This window comes from Lissotriton helveticus, chromosome 4_1 (assembly GCF_964261635.1).
Source record: "Lissotriton helveticus chromosome 4_1, aLisHel1.1, whole genome shotgun sequence".
Classification (NCBI taxonomy): Eukaryota; Metazoa; Chordata; class Amphibia; order Caudata; family Salamandridae; genus Lissotriton; species Lissotriton helveticus.
Window position 1 is genome coordinate 453,227,027 of NC_136063.1, and position 25,273 is coordinate 453,252,299.

Genomic DNA, 25,273 nt, shown 5'->3' on the forward strand with positions numbered 1-25,273 from the left:
TCTTCCATACAAAAAATATTGTTACGCTGCCTTTGGCCCCATTCGCACATCAGTCCGCAACTTAGACATCACCTCGGTGCCATCCGGATCTTGGCATCTCAGCGCCTTGTGGTGTCAGTCAGAAAATATTGTTGTGCTGCCTTCGGCCTATTCGCACATCGGTCCGCTACTGACGCCATCTCACAGGCCAACGGGGCGCCCCACGCCGACTTTCAACATTGTAGGATGGCCACAGAAGTGCGACAACTTACTAGACACCACCTCGGTGCCATCCGGATCTTGGCGCGTTGTGCTGCCTTCGGCCTATTCGCACATCGGTCCGCTACTGACGCAAACTCACAGGCCAACGGGGCGCCCCACGCCGACTTTCAGCATTGTAGGATGGCCACACCAGTGCGGCAACTTGCTACACACCACCTCGGTGCCATCCGGAACTTGGCGCGTAGTGAAGCTGCAGCAGCTGCAAATAAGCTTCAGACAGTGTTACAACCGCTGCTCAGAACTCTCAACTATGACACCACCTCGGTGCCATCCGGATCTTGGCGCGTTGTATTGCCTTCGGCCTATTCGCACATCGGTCCGCTACTGACGCCGCCTCACGTGCCAACGTATTTTCTCCGCATTTTATACCCTATGCCGCATAACAGGTCATGTGACTTGTTTATAAAACTTTTCATTGGTTCATTTTACTTTTGGTTTCCGAATGATGGAAGGCTTGATCATATGACCTAAAAACAACACTTTTCATTGGATGAAAACTTTTTTTTTCCCCCAAACGATGAAAGCCCCACCTTGTTTCTGGATGTTTCAGACTAAACTGGCGTCAGCATGAGAGCACCACCATCTCGTAGCTCCGTCGTGGTCATTCCGCGAGCAATCATGGCAGCCGCTCCCCACCAGAAGCCTGCAGGAGTCGGGGCCCCCAAAACTTTTGATGAATTCTCAAGGCGGAGGGGACGCTTTCGAGAATGGGGTCCAAGACCTAGCAGACAAGCGTCCGATTTCCAAGGTGTCCCAGGGCCATTTCAGTGGACCACGCCCAAAAAGGAAAGAGCCTGCCGCCATTTTGAGAGTCCTGTGGCAGCCGCCTATCGCTGCACCGCAAGAGTGGGCGCAACTCAGCTGAATGGCGGATTTTGACACAGTGGACCAAAAGCGGACGGAATGGCAACTGAAACGGTAAAGGGGCGCCCCACTAAAACAGATGAGACTCCACCTGGAGAGGCCCGTTCACGCCGCCTCCCCCGGGGCGCTCCACGCCGTTATTCGGAGCAGCATTGTAGGATACCAAAACCAGTGCGGCAACTTACTGGACATCACCTTGGTGCCATCGTTCTGCTGCCTTGGAACTATTCGCACAACAGTTTGCTACTGATGACCCACCCCCCGCGACGCCCCACGCCGTTATTTGCTGGGTGGCAACTTACTAGACATCACTTTCGTGTCATCTAGATTTCGGCGCGTTCTGCTGCCTTGGAACTATTCGCACAACAGTTTGCTACTGATGACCCACCCCCCGCGACGCCCCACGCCGGAAATCTGGACGTTGTGCTGCGTTGGGACTATTCGCACAGCCGACCGCTACTTCGTTGTTTTTCTCTAAAAATGTTTATATGTTATTACTATTTTTGTTTTCTTGTATATATTTATAAATTATTAAAGTTTTATAATCTTACTACTTTGTCGGAGTGCTATATATTTTTAATGTGACACATAATTGTAAAAACTTTGATGTACAAAGAGTCATCCCTGGAATCTTCCGCTTCACGCTCGGTCCCCTCCCCAATCACAATACAGGATGGTTTTCAGATAATAGCAACGCTTCTGCTGTGACGGATCTCATCGAGTGTGGGCCTTGATCTACTATAACTCCTTTGAAGAGGGGTGATTCTTTACAGCTGTGGCCATAAACTACATCTGCAGGGCTAGCTGATAGCCTAGGACCGGCCTGGACAATCGGACACAGAGGAAAAGGAGTGTCAGAGGGTGCGGTAGTGAATAGGGCGAAAGGGAGGTGTCGGGCGGGCACAGGGTGTGATTCTCAGGGAAGAGCAGCGCAGATGGGGGGAGGTTTATTACCCATGCATAAGACAGAGAGCGGGGGTGACCACTGCCTGGGTGAGATGCTTGCGAGGGTGGGGAGCCATGCTAAGGATCGACAGCGTGCACAGAGTGGGTCTGGTCAAGGCATCTAAAATGGCTGCCGTGCACGACAAAAGTGTGGCATTTGAAAAAAGACAAGATGGCGCACACAATGTTTTTCAACAATTCCTGATTTCCTTCGAATCGAACGTTAACAGACGTTGGGGCATATTACCAAAGTTAAGCGATATTTATCCCTAACGATGCATTGCAAAGATTTTTTTACCGTCAGAAATTATCGCAGATAAACCTTGCTATTATCAAGGTTTATCGCAAATACGATAAAAAACGAGCGCAATGCATTAATATCGCTGAAAACTCCGCGATATTCATGCATTACCGAGCTAATGCTCTTAGCCATGTTATCCACCTCCCATTGGATAACATGGCTAAGAACTGCTCAGGGCAGCTGTTACTTTTTGGAGATATTCGCGCTTATCTCGAATATTTCCAAAAGTTGATAATAGGAGATAGCGATGTTAGCGACTGTTTCCAGTCGCTAACATCTTGGCATGCCCACTTTGCATGTCATTAGTGATAAATATCACTCACATGCAAAGTGGGACCCAAGATGGTCGCTATCTCCTACTAGCCGTCGCTAACTGGTGTTAGCAACAGCTAGGTAATACAGATATAATTTTATCTCCGCGAAGCGGAGCGCTGTTACAGATATATATCTTGTTTTTGAACGTTAATTTCTCAAAATGCACTGAAGCACATATATTGAGACATAGCAAAGGCACATCGGGCTACCAGTCCCTAATATTTTACCAAGTTTCGTGCAAATCCATTCAGCCGTTCGATTATTATTATTATTTTTTTTTTTTTGCCCCGCGGGGCCCTTTTAAAACCTCCACATCAAACCTAGGGGGTCAGCGAGGATCTACTATGCCCCCTTATGGTCATTTGCCCCTTCGCTTTGGCCTCCTCTTGTCTCTCGATCCTACCGAGAGACAAGATGGCGGCCGCTACGTACTGTTTGGAATGTTTACAGACACCGGAGAGCCAATCAGCTTCGCTTCGCAAAGCTCCGTAACGCGAAAAGTACGCGAAGCGGTGCGCTGTTACAGATATATATCTTTTTTTGAACGTTAATTTCTCAAAATCCACTGAAGCACATATATTGAGACCTAGCAAAGGCACATCGGGCTACCAGTCCCTACAATTTTGCCAAGTTTCGTGCAAATCCATTCAGCCGTTCGATTATTATTATTATTATTTTTTTTTGCCCCGCGGGGCCCTTTTAAAACCTCCACATCAAACCTAGGGGGTCAGCGAGGATCTACTATGCCCCCTTATAGTTATTTCCCCCTTTGTTTTGACCTCCTCTTGTCTCTCGATCCTACCGAGAGACAAGATGGCGGCCGCTACGGACTGTTTGGAATGTTGACAGACGCCGGAGAACCAATCAGCTTCGCTTCACAAAGCTCCGTTGCGCGAAAAGTCCGCGAACCAGTGCGCTGCCCGGTCCGCTGTTACAGATATATATCTTTTTTTAAACGTTAATTTCTCAAAATCCACTGGAGCACATATATTGAGACCTACAAAAGGCACATCGGGCTACCAGTCCCTACAATTTTGCCAAGTTTCGTGCAAATCCATTCAGCCGTTCGGGCTAAAAGTGAGGCCAACCGCCCTATGGAAAACTCAATGTTAAAAACACATTTTGGGACCCCCCTTTTTTCTCGGCCCCCACTGGACGAACCCCCCCCAAATTTTCAAGGGCTGCTCAGAAACAAAATGTGCCATTTTCCTGAAAATTTCAGCCAATTCCGTCCACAAACGCCAAAGTTATTAGACATAGAATTTTCAAAAAACCCATAGAGAAAAAATCCTAACTATATATACCTACTGGCGACCGCCAGTAGGTAATATATATATATATATATATATATATATATATATATACTACTATTATAAAGAGAGAACTTGCACCTTTTGGCCAGGTAAACTCGGGAACCACAGCGCCAATCCACACACCCAATACATTGTTGGAATCCTCAGGGTGTGTAGATGGACAAAGGCGACATTAAATTTAAAAAAAACGTAAATTAAAAAATAAAATTTTGTAAACAAAGTAGTCCCCTAAAACAAGCGCCGGCCGCGACGTAGCGCTGACCGCGACCTAGACGTAATGACGATATGCGGGGAGGAGCGGTGACGTGCGGCGAGGAGTGGCGGTGGAGTCCGGAGTGGGCGGCGGCTCAGGTAAGGCAAAGAGCGGCGAGGAGTGGCGGTGAAGTCCGTTGCGGGCGGCTCAGGTAAGGCAAAGGCAGGCTGGAGGCGGGCGGCGGGAGGCGGGAGGCGGGCGGGAGGATTGAGGCGCGAGGCGGGAGGCGGGCTGGGCAATGTCGGAGCTGGAGGCGGGAGGCAGACTGGGCAATGTCGGGGCGGGCGGCAGGGGGCGGCGGCGAGGCAGGAGGCGGGAGGGATGCGGTCTGGGCAATGTCGGTGTGGGCGGGAGTGCACAGAGCCTTAAAATGCTGCCCCCAGCCCCCTTCTGCCCCGGGCAACGCCGGGGCAGGCTGCTAGTATATATATATATATATATAATATATATATATATGTGTGTGTGTGTGTGTGTGTGTGTGTGTGCGTGTGTGTGTGTGTCTCACACACAAGTGAATGGGTAGCTAAAGCTGTTTTGTATTTTTAACCTGTCCCCATTTTGGAGATGCAAAGCCCTCTCGGTTGCCAAAGAGAGCTAGAACACAGACAGGAGAGGGTGGGCAGATCCTTCCAGCCATGTTCAGGTGAGGGAGGTGGCACTCAAGTAAGGAGAGAACTCTATTTTCAGCATGATCTGTGGTACCTGGCAGAAATGGGAGCAATCTTTCAAGATCCCCAAGTACAGTAGCCATACCTCTTATCCTGCCCCTACTTAATTGGGACACCATAGTATTATTGTGAAAATAGTTCCTCAAGGAGGACTTACTGAGAGGGGTAGGTGGGCTGTCTGTGGGGTGGTATTACTCAGTCTGCAATGTAGGGGAGATTCTCTTGGTTCTAGAATTTTATCTAGAGAGGGAAGGATGTTGTTTGTTTTCCCTCACAGTACCAGGCCATGGTTATCTTGGATCCCAGATGTTCTCTGCGAAGTAGGGCTGCCTGTGATGGGGCTCTAAATCATGTTAGGCTATGTCCTGAAATGTATGTTTACTTGATTTATAATTAATTACTGCGTGTTTTTAGGTCTCGCCTAGCATTGCAGCGCGCATGCGCTGCCCGCTCTGTGAGTCATATTGCGTTAGAGGAGATTTAAGAAGGGGGCTTAAATCCTCGCCCATTACTTTCATTGGCTGGCGCCATCGTTTATGGAAAATGGTGACCTCCTATTGGAAATAAGGTTTGTTTGTTACCGCCCTGTCTCCTTTTCGGACGGCCCATCCGGACTCACTGGTTTGCTTCACGGCTGTCGTGAAGGTATTTCTTATCTTTAGGTGGCGTGTAGTGACGGGTCATGTTTCCGAAGTCTTGTATTCTTCTGTTTCCTTGGTGTGTGCGTCATCACGTCAGGCTCTACTCTGTCAATCGCGTATTTCTCTATGGTCCGGAGACTTTGCTATGAGAAAAGAACCAGAGAGATGCCATCTGCTACTGTAGCAGTGATTCCGCTCATGCCCTGCTGAAGGAACCAAAAATTCTAGCATAGGAGCTATGGAGCTATACTTACCAATAGCCCCCCTATTACCAATTACCAATAATCAGTCAGTTGGCAGTGAAGTAGGGTCAATCATTTATTATACAAAGTACTCTGCGCGGAGAAGCCTCTCTCATCCTCACCCCTCGAGTTGTGCAGAGAAGGCTGACTACATGCAAAAAATACAAAGCATATATACGTTACACACACACCATGATATCATCTTACTAGGAAAGCTACAACTTGTCAGTGCGTCAGCTGGAAGACCCATATAAGGCACAATTGATTACTAGTAGCTAGCTAGGCCTAAGCTATTCCGGGGGCAGGTCAGTAAGGTGCCTCCCTTTCTATCTGTCGTTCGAGGAGTGCAGGAACGGGATCTGCTCGAATGTGCGCATCCCACAAGAAGGGCAGGTGTGACCTTGGGTTTCCCTGAGCTACAAACTAGCGAGTGGGGCAGACAGCTAAGTCTGCCATAATGGTTTCGTGCAGAAAGGTTAATCACGTGATTTCAGGGAAACAGTACTTGAAACAGAGAAACGAAAGAACATGGCTCCGGTCACACCAATAGGTTTGAGGAGACAGGGAGTGAATCGTTCCTAACTACAATAATACAATGTGAATAATGCAATGCTAACGTGCGGTTATAAGGTTATATTGTATATATTAGGCCAATAACATGTATTCATCGAATTTATATCCCATCAGACGGCCCTTTTGGCCTACTATAGCCAATATAACTAGATTTATTCTACAAACACTCCCTCATCGATCTGCATCAGATCTGAAACCTCCTTCTGAATCATTTGTTGTTTGATTTTGGCCTGACGGGAGACATTCAAAGCAGACGTTATTCTAGCTGCACAGAAAGAACAGCAAGCCGGGCCACAATGGAGACATAGGCAACAAGTAAATATGACTCCAAAGGCCCCAGCAAGTATCATGAATATCTTCTAACCCCAGGTAGATAAAAGATTCCAAAACCATCCCAGCAAGGGATCAGGTGCAATGTTCAGCATATATTTCTTAAAGCTAAATGATGCAGTCTTTGAACATTCTCTCTATCAGTTCTATTAAAACTAACTAGTTGACATTTCATTGCCTGCAGAAGGTGAGATCACCACTACCTTGCACAAAACCATTATTCATTTGATTAATCAGTTCACTGAAAGCCCAGGATTTTTTTCACGAGAAAAATACAAGTTGAGGCTTAAGACCTAAGTCAACTTATACTATTGGATGACATATATGAAATGATATGTTCTGCTTGATTATATACAGATATTTGGATACATATTCTAATAATGTCATTTCCTTATTATATATGTCTGATTGATTCAACTGAATACACACATTATTACACAAAAACACTGAATTGCTCATGTGAAACATTCTGCTCAATGGAAAGAACTAGAGTTCTCAGCGATGTTGGACCATTGGAAACCTACAGTAAAAAACAGAGGTATGGCGATGGACCCTTCCTGATGACAGCACCTGACTACCTTTCTCCCCGAAATATTAAATTGCCCTTAAATCACAAAAGGGAGTTGTGTGCACACTGGTTGGCACCCATCGTTACTGTGCCTATTCCCTAGGGAATCCAAGTACAAGTAAAACAACCGCAAAGGTGCACCACAAGAAACAAGAAATAGGTGCAAATGATATTAACACAAAAAAGAATTTTTTTAAAGAGATGTTGATATTCTTCTAGTAATCTTTATTTTCAATTTTCAGAACAACGTACAGCCGACGCGTTTCGTCCCAAGCGGGGACTTCTTCAGGGCTGTCGGTAAAAACATACATACAATCAATTTGTAGAATATATACATAAGTTTACAAACATTAAATCATCATAGAAAATTGCAACCAGTTTAAAAAGCTACAAGATAGACATTGAGCTTGTGCATCAATAATTAAAAGTATAAGCCCTAAAAATGGTCAAGGGCCTATATGTACATGAAAAGATATATACAAACATATTTACATTATTTACACTGACAAGGAAATGTTCCCTGGGCGGTGGCTGAACGTTTATAAAATGCAAGTAGATATTGAATATAACACTGGAAATCCAGTGACAGTGCGCTACCATAACCCAAGGTATATCTACTAAACCAATTTTTATGTAAAGGGATTCTCAAGGCAAAGAGAACGAGAAGAAAACAGGTAGAAAGACAGAAAGAGACAGACCAGGAATGAAACACAGGTGATGTGAACGGGTTGTCTTATGGTGTGTGCAAAGTTTATTATTCGTAAGGTCTAACCAGAAGTTTAGCTCGACTGACTGAAGGGAGAGAGAATAGGGAACAATGGATCCGGCTACGCTACGGGATAGAGGGAAAACAGTCTTAGAATCCCATTATTCCATAAAGGACCAAATATTCAGTTACCTTTTTTAATCGTGGTTCGTCACTTTCAGAGCAAGTGTACATATAAAAAGTCCGAAGAACGTCTTCCCAGACTCAGTATCCCAATGTGCAAGATGGTATATATATTTTCATCTAGATTGGAACAATCAAGATTGAACCTCCAGGAATAAAGGGAAGAGGCACCCCCAGCCTCTCCGTCATCTTGCTAATTACACAAGCTGATTTTGTCTCTCCTTTCCCTTTATTCCTGGAGGTTCAATCTTGATTGTTCCAATCTAGATGAAAATATATATACTATCTTGCACATTGGGATACTGAGTTTTCTTCTCGTTCTCTTTGCCTTGAGAATCCCTTTACATAAAAATTGGTTTAGTAGATATACCTTGGGTTATGGTAGCGCACTGTCACTGGATTTCCAGTGTTATATTCAATATCTACTTGCTTTTTATAAACGTTCAGCCACCGCCCAGGGAACATTTCCTTGTCAGTGTAAATAATGTAAATATGTTTGTATATATCTTTTCATGTACATATAGGCCCTTGACCATTTTTAGGGCTTATACTTTTAATTATTGATGCACAAGCTCAATGTCTATCTTGTAGCTTTTTGAACTGGTTGCAATTTTCTATGATGATTTAATGTTTGTAAACTTATGTATATATTCTACAAATTGATTGTATGTATGTTTTTACCGATAGCCCTGAAGAAGTCCCCGCTTGGGACGAAACGCGTCGGCTGTACGTTGTTCTGAAAATTGAAAATAAAGATTACTAGAAGAATATCAACATCTCTTTAAAAAAATTCTTTTTTGTGTTAATATCATTTGCACCTATTTCTTGTTTCTTGTGGTGCACCTTTGCGGTTGTTTTACTTGTCATTGGAAACCTACATTTCATTTTCTAAGCTGGCAAGAAAAGTTCATGCTTACCTCATCACATTTGGGCAGGTATTTAGATGCATGATACCTTTTTACTGTCCTCTCAGGTTATATCTCTAATGCAATACACTGTACTTCAGGACATCTTCATAACCCAATCTTACTTCACTTAGGGTGTAATAAATATTTACATTACCATAATTAGGCCCTTTTACCTATACACCTATAACAAGAATAGGGACAAAGCCAAATTATCTGTTACTAGTCAGAGTGGGAAGCAATCCATGGACCCTACAGCAAATAGATACTATACTTGCCTCTTCCGGCACCCATAAAAATGTGCCATTTTAGGAAGCGCAGCGGACGAGCGCAGCGGGCGCGCCGTTTGCGCGCCGAAGGCGCGCCTAAGGCAAGCCCGTCTGCGCCCGTCCGCGCCAGACCGGGCCCAGGGACCAGTCAGGCTGGCCATAATATTTCATATTCGGCCTCCTCCTTACGAGACTTACAGTCTCCCAACCTTACACCCTCCCCTTCTACCATCAGACACATTCTCATGGCCGACATTGCCCAACCAGACCGGCACCTCACCGATTCGGTCGTTTCTTCCAGTCAGCCTACTCAGAGCAATACCACCATCAGAGTCCTCTATTTAAATACTCGATCCCTAGTAAAACATCACGTCGATATTTTCATTCTTCTTTCTAATGAAAAACCCGACGTCCTCCTGCTTACTGAAACTTGGCTGACAGCGGACTCACTCCCTGATATTCTGGCAGCCCTCCCCCCAGACTACTACATCCTCCGCGCCGATCGGCCAGGAAACCGCCCAGGGGGCGGGGTAGCAGCCATAATTTCCAAACACTTGAACTCCACTTCCATTGCACCCATCTCCCTTTTGGGAGTCGACAACCTCATATTCAGCTTAAACATGGACAGCGGGGCCTTAACTTTTCTTCTTCTCTATCGCCCCCCCCAACCGATGCCAACTTTCGCGGCCACTCTGTCTGAGCAGTTGATTAACCTCCTCACTTACCATCCTAGCTTCGCCCTATTTGGTGATTTTAATTACTGGTTCAACGACATTAAGGCTGGACCTCATGCTTCAGAGTTCTTTGAGGCCCTCACCAGTCTCAATCTGTCTCAACAAATTACTTTGCCCACACACATCAAGGGTCACATCCTAGACCAAATATGGACCCAAAACCTCACTCTCTCCCCTCCCTCTGTTTCACCCTGTATTTGGTCAGATCACCATTTAATAGACACTACTCTCACGATCAGTGGTAAACCCCCCATCTCAGTGATGGCCGGAGGTTTATCCCGCAAATGGAATGCCTATGACGCTGAAGGATTTCTCGCGAACCTATCAGACACCCGCCCTGCCTGTATACTCGGCTCTAACGTGGACAAACTCGAAAACGATATTTCCCTCTGGCTGCAGTCAGCCAGCGACAAATTCGCCCCCCTCATCAAATTCCCCCCGACCAGACATCAAAATTCCCATAGATGGTTCTCGGACGACCTAAAAAAACTGAAATTAAAGGTACGTCAATCTGAAAGGGCATGGAGACGTAATTACTCCGAACCAGCCAGAGCACAATTCATCTCAGCTCGCAGAGACTATAAAATGGCTTTAGTCTCTGCCAAATCTACTCACTTCTCAGACAGAATCTCCTCCTCGGACAACAAAGCCAAATAAATTTTCAAAATTATGAACGAATTGACATCTGATGATAGAACCCTCCCAGGCCAGACTCCCACCCAAGCAACCTGTGACGCCCTCAACCTTTTTTTCGTTGAAAAAATCAATAAAATTAAGGCATCGATCTCCACTGTTCCTCAGTTCACTCCCCCGGAATCTTCCTCCAACAACTCCTCTGTCTTCACTGAATTCCCCCCCATCAACCCCATTTCCCTAGTACAGCTCGCATCCCGGTTAAAATCAGGTTCCCCGAATGATGGCTGCCCGCCCTCAGTCCTGCGCAGTGTATGTCACTCTCTACCTGATTGCATATTACCTCTTTTGAACAGTTCACTCAGCACAGGCACTGTCCCGAGATCCTTCAAAGAAGCCATCCTTGTCCCGCTATTAAAAAAACCTGGCGCGGACCCGGCGGAACTCTCCAATTATCGCCCCATATCGCTTCTGCCGTATTTTTCAAAACTTCTCGAGACACATGTCACCAGATGCCTCTCCAATTTCATTGAGTCCTCCTGTTATCTAGAGACTAATCAGGCCGGCTTCAGGCCTTCATTCAACTCTGAAGCCGTTATCCTAGCTGTCCTCGACACACTAAGGAAAAATGCTGACTCAGGAATCCCCCAGGCTCTCGTTCTCCTGGATCTCTCGGCCGCGTTCGACACGGTTGACCATAACATCTTGCTCAACCGTGTCGAACAGGCGGGCATCCAGGATTCTGCTCTCAGCTGGATCCGGTCTTTTCTGTCTGACAGATTCCAAGCCGTCCGCCTGGGGCCCTACACAGCTCCCAAAACCCCCACAACCTGCGGAGTCCCCCAGGGCTCCTCCCTGTCACCCTTTTTGTTCAACTTGTACCTCCGGCCCCTACTCCATTCACTCCGTAACTGGGACATTACAGTCTTTAATTACGCAGACGATTTGCAGATTATTTTCCCACTTAATTCTCCTAATGCAATAGACAATTTTCATTCTGCTATGCTTCATATACAAGATTGGATGAACTTCAACCAATTGAAGCTGAACCCCGGGAAAACCGAGCTCCTTCTCCCGGGCTCCAGCCTCTCTTCTTGGGGTACCCAGTTCTGGCCTCCTGAACTGGGCCCCCCACCGACCCCTTCCACCTCTGTAAAAAGTCTCGGCGTAATTATTGACGCTGAACTCTCCCTCCGACCTCACATCAGCTCCGTAATCTCATCCTGCTCCTTCCAGCTCAGAAAGATCCGGAAGGTCAGCCACCTACTTCCCACACCTGCTCTGACCCAGGTTATCATTTCCCTTGTGCTCTCCCGTTTGGACTTTTCCAACTGCATCTATCACGGGCTCCCAAAAACCCTCCTTCACCGCCTTCAAGTGGTCCAAAATCAGGCAGCCCGGATCATTTTTAAATCCCCAAAATGGCAATCCGCCAAACCCATGTTGCACAAACTTCATTGGTTACCAATGGAACAAAGGGTAGCTTTCAAGTTGGGCTGCCTCACGTACAAGGCCCTTAACTGCCCTAGCCCTGCCTTCCTGAGTTCCCTCATCACTCCTTATTGTCCAAATCGCAATCTTCGCTCCACCTATCAAAAATCACTCACCACACCCAAAACTAGAACTAACAAATTTGGTGGACGAAGATTTGCCTCCTTGGCTCCGAAATTCTGGAACTCCCTTCCCTTGAATATCAAATCAAGCTGCTCCCTCCTTCATTTTAGGAAGTTGCTTAAAACTTTCCTCTTTCCCTCACTCAGCTAACCCTGCACTTTACCTCAGTCCCGGAATTCGATGTCCCATAGCGCCAGGAAACTCATGGTGTCAGTGCGCTCTATAAATTCCATTTAACAATAATAATAATAATAATAATAATAATAATAATATAATTACTCCATCTGTGTCAGTCTTTGTGTGGGGTCAAACAGGTCATAGACATACTCAAATGAGACAGTGGCATTCCTTATCAATGCTCTCAGATGAAATGGAGATACTCTTCATCATAGGATGGACTTGATACTGCTTCCACTTAACAGAATACTACTCTAAACAGTGCCATCAAAACAATAAGAATCAGTCTCCTAACACCCATTCTATGCAATCGCACGGGAACCGCTTGTGCAACCAAAACTATGCCCAGAGTCCATTCGAAGCCTCTCTGGTAGACTTCTATCGTTCATCAAATCTACTTCCATCGTCGCATTGGGCCTTCTGATTCAGGCCTTCCATGAAAATAGTTCTTCTTAGTATCCGTTGGAGTGCCCTCCTGGCAAACACTCACAGCTTCACTCGAAAGTCTCAATGTCTCTAGGCAGTGCACCAATATCTTTCCTCTGCGGCAGGCACTACAGATACCATACTCTTCGGTGGTCATGGGCGCAGATCACATCGTGCAGACCCAGGTACTGTTAATCAGGAAAGAGCAACAGGCTGTCACATACTGCAACACTCTCAGGCTCTAACACTTGTTATTCAGTGTCAGAGGACACTCGGGCGGCTCTTTCATTCTAATTTTCCTTTCAACATGGGTATCACAAATATAGTGCTGTGTGCAATTTCAGATCCTCCGGTGCACTGCCCTTCTGTTGGAGCCAAGGAAAAGGGGGGTGGCCAAAACTCAGGCCAAGGGGGTCAGGGGACCACGCGCTGTCAGAGGTTACTAGCATATGACAGGTAGAAAACTGAATCTCCAACCAGCCCTGCCATCAACAGCAGGGATCCTTCGCTTTCGCTCTTTTGCACTGAAATTCATGTTTTGCGTTGAACAGGCCTCCTTCTTCTCTGGAGTCCACCGCCGTCTAATGAAGCAGGCACGATGCTCTGGAGATGCAGTTGATGAAGCACCGTCAATCGCTGTCCATCTTTGTTACTTTCTGGGTGTTGAGACTGTTGGGCCAAGACGTCCGCTTCTCATCTGTAGCTATCATTGATGGGAGTTAGGATTCGTCTTGATCACCGTTCTGCAGGGTATCATTCTTCCTATGACTCTGGAAGATCCCGCAGAGCCTAGTGATGTAGGAAATGTGACACAGTTGTTAGTTTTCTTCCAAGTAAAGAAAAACAATTCCTAGTATTTAACAAGGTGATGCAAGCAGGTGGCCTGCAATCTTTGAGGGAGTGGGCATGCGCCATGGAACTATTCTAGAATGTACTGTCACTCTCATAGGATGCAAAGACATAGGCACTAGGCAGAAACAGTGCCTCTAGTCTCTTCAACTGGGTTCTCTTCATTATTCTCTGCCATCTAAGGGTAGATAGCTACAGGGGAAGTCTATCTGAATGCATGTCCTCACACACAATGACATTGTATAATGGGGTAAACATCTCTTGAAATACTACATCTATGTGCTCCTACAATTCTTATCTAGAACATATCAAAAAGGGAAACGTATGAAACAACTTATCAGAGGCATACAGATACCTCCCTTTAATAATGGTGTATTAGGTGCATGATGCAATACAGGCTAATGATCAAAATGTGGGAACAAAAGACAAGGACTAGAGAGTCCTAGTATTTCCACTATTTAAAACCCATCTGATCCCACCAACATTCAAAACAGCAGGAGCAAAAGGTAAAAGCCAAATAAAATTGGCATTGTAATTATGCCATTTTCCGGAAATAAGCATAAGGTATTCTCTATTGAGGTGAGAAACTTGTCTACTATAGTCCAAGTGGACATGAAGAAAGGTCTTGAAAACCCATCTGGTCATACAAAATGGAACTATACATAATATGGGGTGTCCATAGTACATCACTATAGCCTGGGAATGCGTGCTTGAACAATACACCAAGGGCTGCAAGAAGATATAAAACTGCTTTTCCCTAATCCAAATTATGCAACATCAGCTTCTAATAAGGACTGTGAGTTTATTTACACAGACTAGCTAATAAAGAACTAGCCATGTCACCTAAGATTAGTAGAACAAAACCACCCACAACTAATTCCCCTTAAAGATCAAAATAAAACATGAGAAAAGGAGAGAGCAACGTACATATTACCCAGCCTTAATTTGTAAGGGAGCTAGGTGGAGCTAGCTTCCTTCCTCCAGTTGACAGGAGGAAATCTGAAACAGCTTTTCACATTTGTCAACACTATCAATCCTGGTGTGTAGCAACTGGGCAGAAACAAAGTTACAGAGCAATTTTGAAAGGGCTAGAAATCCCTTTAGTAAATGTACACATTTTTCATTGCCTCAATTTACAAGCATGAGGGCTGTATAAATATGGCAAAGCTGATCTGTTAATCAAAGTTCACATATCCAATTATAAGCAGCGGGCAATATACTTGAGTCATAATATAGTAGTCAGCTTTTTATATTATACCTAAATGTATGCATTTTACTGAAACCTAAGGCAGATTAAAACTGCTCTGAATGCACAAATTGTGGTTGGAAATTAATGAAGTTTTGTGCCCAATTTCGACTTTGCTATTTGGGACACCTAAAAATGAATATCCTAAACACTTTTTACATATTAAACATCCTCAGAATGTTTTCTACTAACTGCAGAGATTGGACATGAGATATATTTCATGTAGATCCTTAGAAAAATGACTTTTGCACGCCTGCGCTGAGTGAAATTTCCATACGCAAATGTCCTCATTATGTGACACCATAACTCAAACAAAATGTTAATGCTAGGAGGTCATAGGATGAGTACTAGGCTTCATAAATATTAAAAAACGATTTTAAAAGCACTTATTTAAAAATAAAAAATGTGTCATAATTAATAACTTTTTGATAGAACCAATCATTTTTGATAATTCCACATATAAAAGCAAGCTACATCCCTTGCCTATCATATTTAGACGCATTCATTCACTAGCCTAAGCACAGAAGCCTAACTTAAAACGTGAAAAAAATGTTGCGCCACTTTTATTTTTGAAGGACAATTGTTATTCAGCAACAGAACCAAGAATAAGCTTACAAAAATGCTTAAAGAGAGGAAAACCCTTAATTGAAATGTTTTTTTGTAATACAAAATAATGAACCTCATTTCTGTAACCCTTTTTAAAAGAGTATTGTGAAATGCAAAGCTACACCCGTGTTTAACTGAGAAAGTCCTGACTAAATAAACATTCCTGGCTATTCGTGGGCTACAAAAACAACAGCTGCTGGCTTAGCGGCAATAATCGCTGTTTCTTAGTGTTGAAATGTGATCATGGTGGCAGTCTTATTTAAAACAGATGTTTCAAATTTTAAAATGCGTATGCAATATAGCAAAATCCAATGTATTCAGATGATGTGTTTGCCTGTTAATGTGTAATACAATATGTCTAGGGAAAATTCTGCAGCATCAGAAAAGTTCAGGTCACCTTTTGCAAGAGCCACAAATCATAATTTTTTCATAATGTCCAATCAAGAAACATTTGATCAAGGGCTGCCTGTCCTTAAGGGAAAAGGCAGACATGGCTAACTGCAGGCGACACATATTTTAGTCTTGCATAACTCTTTTAGTTTTCTTCAATACCAATTAGACATACACTGCTGAAGTGTTGTCTGTCACTTTCACAGCATGAAAATATCATATCTGTGGAATTTAGTAACTTTGAACAAGTTCCAGCCAACTGTTGTGCAGAGATGGACATCGTCACGGCCATCTCCTTACATCACAGGGGAACTTGTACTAGCATTAAAAAAAATAGAATTGTCAATACGACACAAAGACAAAATCATATATAAAATAAGAATACATAAGCCAAGCCATCAGGTATACTTCGCTGTATACCAAGCACAGAAAGCATAAACAAATTACAATAGCATATATAAATGAGCAGTGCCGCACAACACTGAACCTTTAGCTCAAAATCCAACATCCTGGCCTGCTTAAGTTGTCAGGCTTAAAATCAATAACTAATTTTTTTGCCTTTCTTACTCCCATCTGAAAGCAGGTCATCTTTATGATGAACGGCTGTCAGCTTAACTTACTGTGTTGCTTCTGACACACAGGACCAGCAGGAACAATTTATAAAAAGGACAAAATGCATAAAATGAAAAACACACAAACATTCCTTTTGAAAGGGGTTATGCCAATAATTCATCCATTTGAACACGTTGCTGACAGCACCCTTCTTTTACCCTGATTTCCTACCTATAGCCATTCAGGACGCATATTTCACTTTTTTCCCTCTCACAATTATGACATTTTATTTTGTTTGCCAATTAAACCCACGTGTCTTGTCAGACTTAAAACCACCCAGAACAATCCATGAATGATCTGTGGGGAGAAGCAAGAAGGATACACAACACACAAAAGAGGGACATTTCTCATAACGAACAAAATATCAATTATAACTTTTAATCAGAAGAAAAACATAATACACATAAACAAACACAAAAATAAATTTCTATTACTTAACTGTTATCAACTTATCAGTCAGCTTGCAACATTAAGCCACCTTAATTTTAACTTTCTAAAAAGTTAAATTGTTTCACTGACACTCCATGTTAGCTTTGCGCCACATTTTCTACTGTGAAAAAGAATTCTTAATTGGCAAATCGTTTTCACCTAGGCATGTACCCCATAAAATTTCAAGGAAGAGCATCATTTTACTTTTTGTCTAGGACTTAATGCAACATTTCATTTTCTGTTATAAAAGCAACTAGCGGACATTATTTTTCCAGAGCAGAGATACAAATGTATCAATTCTGCAGAACATTTAGCATGATGTTCTCATGGAGAAGCCAGAAACCCCCTTTTTAGAGGCCCGGTTTAGCAAAGCCAATCAGAAATGCACTTCACAGAGACAAGGCCCTAATTTACGAGGTCACAGATGTCGACATCTTGTTTAAAGAGAAACGAAAGATAGCACCTCAGCGCAGACTTTTCTTGGCTGCGAGCCAGTCCTCTGCAGCTCTCCTAGCCCCCCTATTCTGCTCACTCTGAAGCTGTCAAAGACAAAAGGCCTTCCTAATTCCTCCTAACCTGCAATAATTCACCCTATTTAAAAAAAAAACTCCTTTTTAGGGGTTAAAAAGTTATCTCTATTCTCAGATTATTGAAAAACATTTACTGTGAATAATCTACAGAACCTAATAACACACATACCAGTTTTTAGAACAAATGCTTGTTGCAATGATACACATTTCCTCAACCTTAAATGGATGAACGTCTCTGTAGGTCCTGCTAGAGTTAGAACCTTCATCCCTGATATTAAAACCCAAACCTCTGCACCAAGCACATTGGCTCACTGAGCTATCAAGGACACAAATCCACATGGGAACAATTTACAAATTCGAAATACACACAATTTTTCTCAAACTAAACTTTTAATCTGTCCCTATTTACCTTTCATTAGTACTTTTTGTACATTAAGGGTGTCATCAAATCACAGGGGTTGCTCTTTTTCTAGCTACACCCCTTTTCAATTTCCTTTTGTGACGCATTGATGGCGACGAAACCAAATTAAATTTACTCCTTAACAATTTCACTTCTCAGAATTCTCTTACTTATTCACAGTCATCCAATCACACGCTTTTTCCGGCGCCAGCAACATCCAAAACACAATTTACCACAACAGAACATTCTTATTCACTAATAGCTTACTTCCATTCAAAAGAGGAATCTTACAAACATACAATCTCATATTTACATGGCCATGTTACATACACTCCCATATTTTATACTGCAGTCATATATTCACCACTCACACATATTTTTCAAAAAGTGGTTGAAAGCAAGAAAACAGCCGGCGCTTTTAACCAAAACAAAATGCAAAATAGGCGTCAATTCCAAATACCAAAGTGACATGTCTTCCAAATTAGAACGGAGCCCGTCGACTCCCGTTCGTGGGAACCGATCAAATCAGATACCAGACCACACAGATTCACAAAAGAGACAGTCCGAAGACTGTCCTGAGATCACCAGACAGGCGAACCATGGACCCCCTTACAGACAATCCCATAGTCCTGTGCTGGTTGGGCTGGGATACTGGGCGCGTAGCTCCAGGTCCCAAGCTTACTCAGTTGCTCCTAGGGCTTTTCCGAAGGGGATCCAGCCAAGTGTACACCCCTTGTGTACCACTAGGGCGTCCGATGTTTTCTCAAATATCACCAAACAAGCCTGTGGGGCATCTGCCCGTGCAGCCACGTCAGACCCCCAGATTCCCTTGTGGTTCACTAACCACCAAATTCCAAATACTGTTAACCGTTTCCAAAAGCACCGCTCAACAGTGCTATTCCAAAAGACACCAACAATACAATTCACTCACCTGGTGCACTCAGGTCTGATTGCATATTCTCCACTGCATGCTCCTGACAAAGTGCTCTGAAGACCAACACGGTCAGCTCCTGGGTTACACCTTATAGGATTCAGGCAAAGGGTCATTTAGCAGCTGGGGAGACCTCTGGGCGCAAGAGTGGAATCTCACCAAAAAAACTGGCTCTGCAATTAGGATCCTTATTTTCTTATCAACCCCTTTGACCAGAACTCCCCCCTATCCCTCTTCTCCCATCTACGGGAGGGGGTGACCCTAAACGCGGAATTCCGGACGAGCCCCCAACTGAAGGAACCAAAAATTCTAGCATAGGAGCTTTGGAGCTATACTTACCAATAACCCCCCACATTACCAATTGCCAATAATCAGTCAGTTGGCAGTGAAGAAGGGTCAATCATTTATTATACAAAGTACTCTGCGCAGAGGAGCCTCTCTCATCCTCACCCCTCGAAGTGCACGGAGAAGACTGACTACATGCAAAAAATACAAAGCATATATACGTTACACACACACCATGATATCACCTTACTAGGAAAGATACAACTTGTCAGTGCGCCAGCAGGAAGACCCATAAAAGGCACAATTAATTACTAGTAGCTAGCTAGGCCTAAGCTATTCCGGGGGCAGGTCAGTAAGGTGCCTCCCTTTCTATCTGTAGCTCAAGGAGTGCAGGAACGGGATCTGCTAGAATGTGCGCATCCCACAAGAAGGGCAGGTGTGACCTTGGGTTTCCCGAGCTACAAACTAGCGAGTGGGGCAGACAGCTAAGTCTGCCATCATGGTTTCGTGCAGAAAGCTTAATCACGTGATTTCAGGGAAACAGTACTTGAAACAGAGAAACGAAAGAACATGGCTCCAGTCACACCAATAGGTTTGAGCAGACAGGGAGTGAATTGTTCCTAACTACAATAATACAATGTGAATAATGCAATGATAGCGTGCGGTTATAAGTTATATTGTATATATTAGGCCAATAACATGTATTCATCGAATTTATATCCCATCACTGCAGGGGTTGTCTCACTGTGCAGTGTCCTACCCAGTCCTGCCCTACCTTTGTGGACAGTGCCACGTCCCACAGCGGAGCCCCGGAGCAGCGCCGTCCTCAGCCCAGCGTGGACATCCTCGGTGGGGGCAGCGAGGATTACCCTGTCCTGCGGGTACGTGACCATTCGCGGTTTGACAAAAATCTTCCAGAGAGTCTGCAGGCCTGGGTCTTGACTGATGGCGATTGGAAGGAGTGGTGCAAAGGCTGACAGCAGGGCCAGTGTGTCTGGGAAAGGTTTAACATGTGCCATGATCCCGCAGGTCTCTGGTGGACAGTGGAGTCCCATCAGGTATTAAGAGGTCAGCAACCCAGGGTGGATCGGCCTTGAGCCTCCGACTATAGCAATGCCAGTGCGTTGGGCCGCTTAGGTGGCTGTCGTGCATATTGCAGCAACCATTCCTCGTTCCTTGCAGCCCCAGTGGCCAACGAAATCCCCTTTCTACTCAATTCGGAATGACCCATATCCTGAGTCCAACGGCCACACCATTAGTGCTGCTCAACCCACAGGGCCCTGAATGCACCAGTCAGTGTATGCGGAGTGCTATCATGGTCCAGCCTATCACATACCAGCTCTCCTATGTGTTGGCAGTGAGAGACCTACACAGTACCGGCCCTGTGTGTTTTCCTCGTTATTAAGGGAGGAGAGGAGGACTGACTTTTCACTGTCTGATGGCCCTTTAGTGTTAGTACAGTTTAGGCTACATGTAAGAAGGGACAACGGGTTCCTTCTGTTAGCAGTACGAGTATTACTAGTTTGACGGGTTATACTGTACTTTTGAGTTGTACGCTCTCTTCTTTAATCTTTTCAGCGAGCGGCGTTCTGCTCAGAACTCCTATGAAGGGTGCGGCATCCTGCGCCTTCCAGGTCCCTGCACTGGCTATTTGTTGTGTTTGATGTGAAATCTCAGGGTTACATTTGAAAAATGACCCCCATCCAGAATTCTTCGCCAGTCGTGGACATTAAGGGTTGGGTAGCAGCTGCTTTCAAGCAGCGTTTTAATGTAGGTTTGTTTATATATGTCATTTTATAGCTGTAGTTTTTATTGAGACTTTTCTGAAGCTTTATGTTTCTCAAGGCAGCCAGCAACTTCAAATCCCTCAGTTTAGTTATTACCTTATGTATGTGAGGCAGATGACTGAATCTCGCGCATTAAACACAGTATACTATATAAAATCTGTTTATACACCACATGAGAAGCAGTTGATGACATTTCAGTGTTGGCCTAATGCGGTTGTGCATTAGTAAACAACCATGGCCATTTCTAGCGCCGGATAAGCTTTTTGTATTTGTGACTGTGGTAGACAGCAATATCTCGAAAGTGATGTATATTGAATTTCAAGGAGCCAGCTATTTCATCAATTGATGAATGATCATTTCTCATGGTAATGAGTAATGCTTCCCCTCTCATTTCTAACTGTACTTTGGGTGGTGGGTCTCAATGTTTAAATACCTTTACAAGATCATGCATTCACACCTTGGTATCTAACCCCTTACATTCTCCTTCTCTAGACACTATTTAAGTCACAGACAACCACACCTGATATTAATAGGTATCTATCAACACCTTCAACCCTGGAGTTGGTATGAAATAGCTGCAACATTGCCAGGGTTTAATGTTAAAACGACAAAAAACCCTAGCTGTGATGGTAGCCAGAAACTAACAGCCAGATTCATGAAGCCAAAATCGGCTCGCAAAGGGCCAGATTCTGCGAATCTGGCCCTTTGCGAGTGCTTTTTTTGCATTTGGGATTCATCATCCCAAATGCAAAAATCGCAAAATTTGAAATCGCTAAATTGCGAAGAATTGCATTTAAGGAATCTCTATTTGAGATTCCTTAACTGCAATTCATGAACCATTTTAGAATTGCGAATTCGCAATATTGGGCCGCTATTTCCCGCGAAGTCTGACTTCGTGGTAAATAGCGAAAACTTAGAAAAATGCACTTTAGTGCATTTTTCTAAGTTGGATGTTAGACACACACATGTCCTTTGGACATGTGTGTGCGCAATACCAGAGTAAGTCACCATTTCAGGGGTGCTACAGGGTATCCTTTGGACACCCTGGCACCCTTGAAATCGCTTCCTTATTTGCGATTCGCTAATTGCTAATCGCAAATAATGAATGACTCCCCATTCATTCCTATGGGCCTTTGGCCTATAGTAATGAATGGGGAGTCATTCCTTATTTGCGATTAGCAATTAGCGAATCGCAAATAAGGAAGCAGTAGAAATCGCTATAAATTTTGCGATTTCTACATGCATCCCGTTTTGCGAGTCTTTAATAGCGATTCCTTAATAATCGCTATTAAGGACTCGCAAAAGAGGAGTATGATGAATCTGGGGGTAAGTTGCTTTACACACAGTACTGGAAACTACTGTAGATTTAGAAAAGTCAAAAGGCCCTATTTTGATATTTGAACTACAGCAGCTATACAAGTTATGTATTTCTCATGCCCATCATGAAATATATTTGTGGGCGTGCCCAATTTAGAGATGCTAATCTCATCAAAAAACATTTACAAATACTGTTTGGTTTAAACACATTTTATTAAATTTTTTCTTTTATTTTAGGAGTTTTATATAGCGCTGACCTGACCCGAGGGTATCGGAGCGCTTTACAACAGTGAGAATTAAGAAATTACAGTAGTAGAGGAGTGTTGAACATAGAGATTCTGGATTCAGTGAGTGTTGTTGGTTTCTGAGGTAGTGGAAGGGTCGTGAGGTAGCTTCATTGAGTGCATTCTTGAGGTAGTGCGAAGAGATTTGCAGCAGCCTTGCCTTCCAGACCTATTTGTGTGGTGGTGGACTTTAGTGGATCCTTATGATGCAGAGTCTGAAATCTACAGGATCATGGTTGGCGTGGAGGTGGCAGCTATCCATTTGGAAGAGAGCGGTTGAGGAGGAAGGCTTTTAGGAGTTTTTTAAATTTTGTGAAGGACCGGGTGGTCCTGATATCTACTGGGATGGAGTTCCAGATATTTGGCACGTTTCTGGCGAAAGATCTGGTTGCGGTTTTTGTTTGCGTGCTTTCATGGGGATGAGAAGGAGGGAGTTGGAGCTCCTGAGGTTCCTTGTTTGGCCTGCCTTCTTTAGTTTGGCGGCCAGGTAGTCCGGTTTTCCTGTGTGTAGGGCTTTGTGCGTGAGGCAGGCAGTTTTGAAATTTGCCCGCTTTTCCATCGGAAGCCATTTTAGGGGCATATTACCAAGGGGGGCGATAGACAATTATCGCCGATTTAGCGGCCGTTTTCGGCCGCTAAGCGGCGATAATTCTATCGCCCTATTAGCAAGCTGTCGCTAACTGATGTTAGCGACAGCTTTTAGGCGTTAGCGAGCGGTTTGGGGCCCGCTTTGCATGTCAGCGATGTTTATCGCTAATAACATGCAAAGTGGGCATTCCTAACCCGTTAGCGACTGCAAGCAGTCAATAACGTCGCTATCGCCTATTAACAAGGCAGACGTAGAGTTGGAAATATTTGTGCTAAGCGCGAATATCTCCAAAAACTAACGCCTGCTCAGACCAGTTCTTAGCCATGTTATCCAATGGGAGGTGGGTAATATGGCATTTCATCGCTAATGCGTGAATATCGCTGTATTCTCAGCGATATTCACGCATTTCGCCGCTATCGCTGGATATTTTAGCACAATGGAGAAAAATTTTGCTAATAGCAGGTTTTCTCCGCTAACATATCCAGCGATAGGCAGCGATAAAAAAAATGCGCTAAGTGCATTTAGCGATAAATATCGCTATTCCTTGGTAATATGCCTCTTAGTTCTCTTAGGGCTGGTGAGATGTGGTCGTACTTCCTGATTCCGGTGACCATTCTGACTGCCGCATTGAGGGTTGTTTTGAGGGAGGTTAGTTGGGCTTTATCAGTGCCGGTTAAGGTAGCGTTACCATAGACTACTCTGGATAGCACCAGTGCTTGTGTAGCTTGTTTGAGGTCTTTGGTAGGGATGAATGGTTTAATTTTGTGGAGAAGTTTCAGGTTCAGGAAGGCAGACTTTGCAGAGTTTTTGATGTGGTGTGTCATTTCCAGTTTTGGGTCAAGGTTGATTCCAAGAGATTTTACTGATTTAGCCATGGTGGGAGTGCAGCTTAGGGCATCCATATCCTTGAGCCATTCTACAATTTGTTAGTTCTCTTCCTTGTTGGAGATTAGGAGGAATTCTGTTTTGACTTGATTGAGTTTGAGGTGGTTTTGGGACAGCCATTGTTGAATTTCTATAGTTGTGTTATTTAGTCTGGAAATGTCGTCTTGGGAGGTAGTTTCTAGATAAATCTGGGTGTCATAGCGTATAGGTGGAAGGGGATCTTCGCGTTTTTGAGTATCGTGATGATCGGTTGTACATATATGTTGGACAGTGTCGGAGAGAGCACTGAGCCTTGGGGTACACCCTTGGTGACTGGGCGAAGGTTGGATGCAAAGTCTTTTTTATCCTTTGCGATCTGTTTTATAGGAAAGCTGTGAACCAACGGAGGACCGTCTCATCTGCGCCAACCCTTTCTTGTAGGGCCTTGATGAGAGGCTGGTGATCAACCGTGTTGAAGGCAGCCGACTGGTCTAGGAGAATGAGTAGGCAGCAGTGATCGGTATCGAGTGATTTACGGATGTCATCTGTGATGCTGAGAATGGTTTTTTCAGTGCTGTAGCCTTTCCTGAAACCTGATTGGTGAGAGTCAAGAAGGCTGATATTGTCCATTTGCTGAGTCAGTTGAGAGAGTGCCAATTTTAGAGGATTTTGGATAGGAGGGGGAGATTGGAGACGGGTCTGAAGTTGTTTAGATCTGTGCAGTCAAGGCCTGGTTTCTTAATTATTGGTGTTACTTGGCCAACTTTAAGGCAGTCAGGTATGCGTCCGGTTCTCAAGGAGCTGTTGATGATTCTACACCAGAACGGCGCTATGGAGAGTTTGAGTTCTTTGGTCAGTAGGTAGGGTGTAGGGTCGAGGGCAAGGGAGGCGGGATTGGTGGTGGAGATTAGCTTGATAATCTCTGCTTCTGAGATGGGATTGAAGGAATTCCACGCATTAGTGTGTAGCAGGCCACTGTTATCCATTGCGACTGGTGCGGGCTTACGGATGTAGAGTTGGCATTGGAGTCTGTGTCTAGTGAGAGCTCAATCTTGGAGATTTTTTCTTCAAAGAAGGTGGCGAAGTTTTCACACAGTTCCTTGGAGGCCTGGGTACAGGATGCGAGGGGTTTGGAGGTTTGCTGCTTGATGATTTTGAACAGTTCAGTGTGCCTGTTTTTAGCATTGTCCAGGGCGGAGCAGAAGAAGTTGGATTTAAAGCTATGGATCTGTT